Below are 3753 nucleotides of genomic sequence, written 5' to 3'. Positions count from 1 at the left end.
ATATATATGCACACATATATATATATACTTTTAAATATATATATACAATATATATACATATATGAATATATACATACATATACATCTATTTATATACAAATATACATACGTATACATATATATACAAATGTACATACGTATACATATATATATATATATATATATATATATATATATATATATACACAAATATATATACATATACATATATATATAGAAATGTATACACATATATATACAAATATATACATAAATATATATACAAATATAAATATACATATATATATATATACACACAAATGTATATATATATATATACAAATATATAAACAGGCGCATATATTCATACGCTTACACACACATACACACACTTTAACTATTCGAGAAACAGTAAATGTTGCTACCAAAATTCACATTCTTCTGACGTTAAATTTCCTATTATTTCTTAAGAGTAATATTAACAAAACGAACAATGATGCGAATAGTAATAATCATAATTCTGACAATAATAATAATGATGGTGTTGAAGATAAGCTTTAAGATGATACTGCCTGTAGCGATGACAGTAAAAGCACGGAATAAAAAGAAATATAATATAATATATATATATATATGCATGGGGGCATTTCCCGCAATATGAAAACGTTGATTCGCGGAATTTCTTACCGTAACGTGGAGTTCCGCAATGCAAATATTTTCCTCATTTATTACGTTGTCTGACAGCCAATAAAAATATGTTTAATGATGATGAGATTCGCGTTACCGCTAGATTGATTTCAGTAGCGCACCATTTCCTTTACCTGGGGGTTATCAGTCAATGGTGCTTATATACATAGAAGACAATAAATTTAGTAAATTTTCACTTCATACACCATGGATTATTAAGAATAATGACGTTTTGATGAAAACTCTTCATCAGATATTAAAAGCTCGTGTCACTGATAAAATAATTTCTTGGCGATAGAGTTATAATCATTAAATGTCAGTATTGTTTTCTCTTCGCGGAATATGGTTTCATATGCGGATTTTCTTAAATCACTTTTGCCTTCCTAGAATATTTCAGATTTACTCGGACCCTCTTTTCTTATATATGTCAAGTTTCAACGATGCTGGTATTTCTCAGTTCAGATTTGACTGCGTGGCATCCCAAAAAGCCTCTTTCATCGGAGGTGCCTATCGTTTATCGATGAGATCTTTTATGTAAGTTGATACAATAAAGTCCTTGATTAACCGTCGCGGTTTAGCATTTTTATGCACTTGGAACACTAATAGCAGGGCTTCAAACAACCATAATGTATGTAGGGACTTTAATATAAACTTGCGTGTATCCTTATTCCTCACCCTATATATATATATATATATATATATATATATATATATATATATGTGTGTGTGTGTGTGTGTGTGTGTGTGTGTGTGTGTGTGTGTGTGTGTGTGTGTGTGTGTGTGTATGCGTGTTTATGTTCAGTAATAATAAAAACAATTTAGAATTAATCTAGGTTAGTCTATATTTTGTAGAGTACAAACCTATTATTCTTTAGCAAAGAAGGTTATTGATAGTGACTTCAAAGTTTCGACCAGTTAAGCCATCACCAGATTATGGTTTAACTGGCCGAAACTTCAAATTCACTGTCAATAATATCCTTGTGTGGGAATTTTACTCATACACATATATGTACTAGGAGGGGAAGGATCTCTGTCGCTCAACGACGAGGATTCTCTTGTTCGATCAACTGACTTACCTGCTCCTTTATTGAAATATAAGTGGCTGAACATTCTATATGAACATGTATATCTTCGATGAATTGTTTGGCAAGACTTTATCTTTTAAATTAACTACAAGTAAAATCTATGTGACGGGCTTCTATACAGTTTCCGTCTACCCCATTTCAGTGGCTATAGAGAATACATTTGCGGAAGATACCACGAAGTGAAATCGAACTCGTTGCCTCGGGATAACGAAGCGAACTTATTAAACATACGGCTGTAGTGCCCGTGCACATGCGCAGAAACATTCGTGCTTGTGTATCGATACGGTTCTCTGGTTCCGTGGAAATTGCTCCCACGCATTCTATTGTTGATAAATGTAAACTCACAAGATGAATAATGATAACAATAGCAATAATAACGATTTATTTATTTCACTTTATGAGAAAGGTCCACATATTTATAGAAAACGAGTTACAAAAGAGTATAGAATATGAAGGCACGTGCACATATATTACAAATTTCAAAAAAGTAAACGTGGGTTTGGGTGAAAACAGTATTCACTGCATCAAAATATTACAAATGGAGTAAATACGGATGAATGACACTAAAAGTTAAATAAATATATGAAAACAAAGTAATCAATTGACAAGAGGGTAATGAGGACGCCATCTAGGTTAGATTGCGACAACCCTTAAACCCGAATAATTTCCGCCCCTAACGGTGCCCGTGCGTATCTGATGTGTGTCAAGGAGAGGATCCTGGCACGTCTCTATAGAGGTATTTTCAGCAGTATATAGACTACTGCTGTAGTTTCCATTAGCATTCTATGATTTCAGTCACCCCACCCCAATCTTTTATCAACAACTCTATTGATTCCTTATAGTTTCCATTAATAGTCTATCATCTAAGTTCCAATCTTTTCTTCTACTAGCCCATTGTTCTATCTTCATCTTTTAGGTCTTTCAATTTAGCTTCAATTTGGCAATTTAAAGAAACGTGAAATTTTTGCCATTCTGTTGGACTGATGAGCTTCTGTCCAAGGATCTTGCTTGTCTTCGTCATAGGTTCGATTGTCTGTAGTTTGTTTTTACGCTTTATTTCTTTTGTATTCTCCCCGCCATTTTATCACGGTTCTCCAGTCTAGATTCCCTCCGCATCTTTATGAAGCGATTGTGTGGAATTACTTGTTGTGACCTTTGGTTGCCACTCTACTCCGTCGGATTTCCAGACGTCGGATCCTGGCAACTTTTCACGACGTTGCTATTAGAACTATATTTCCTAGAGCCCAATGTTGTTGTTGTTGTAGCTGCTGACACTGTTGCGAACCACTGCCATTTCCCTTCTTTGATTTTGAAAATTCTACTGGAGAGAAAGCCCTCAGGGATCTTTTAAAGTCACAGGGCTTTCTGTTCAGTTCCACTAAACTAAACGCTTTATTTTCTGCACCCAAAATTGCATAAACCTCTGGGATAGCTTCAGGTTATTGTGCGCCATAAGGATTTGCATGTTAATGCATACTCTTACTCGATCACGTTACCTTTGTGTTTAAAACCTCAGTTTGCCGTGAAAGTGACGACGAATCACAAGCCATTGTCCATGAAACTAGTGCTTTGTCTCCTCTATATACCACCAACAACCTCTGTGAGGGTGTATCGTCCACCAGCTTTGCATATTTTTTGTCTGGTCATCAGTATTTAAGGACCAGAAACATTTTTCATTTGCCCAGCGCTTGTCTGCAGAGACGAGGTCGTTCAATACATCGGCTAGATTTTCTTCCAAAACCTACTTTGGGGCATTTAAAACTCCCCTCCCTTCTTTTGAGATGCAGGGTTTGTTCTAATTCCTCATTGTTTGTTCTACGATGGAAACCTCGTGAATGGAGATACAAGCCTTTGTTATAGATCTCTGGCTTTTTTTTTCCAAAAGATGACTCGTGTTCAACATTTCTATCTAGCTTCCAGGCTAGCAAACCTTGTTAAAACTTTGGCTCACGCCAATTCTGTGTGTTATGATGTGAATGTTTATTTTTTGTTTCCTTTTCCT

Source organism: Octopus sinensis, linkage group LG24 (genome assembly GCF_006345805.1).
Source record: "Octopus sinensis linkage group LG24, ASM634580v1, whole genome shotgun sequence".
Lineage (NCBI taxonomy): Eukaryota > Metazoa > Mollusca > Cephalopoda > Octopoda > Octopodidae > Octopus > Octopus sinensis.
Note: the sequence above shows the minus strand (reverse complement) of the source record.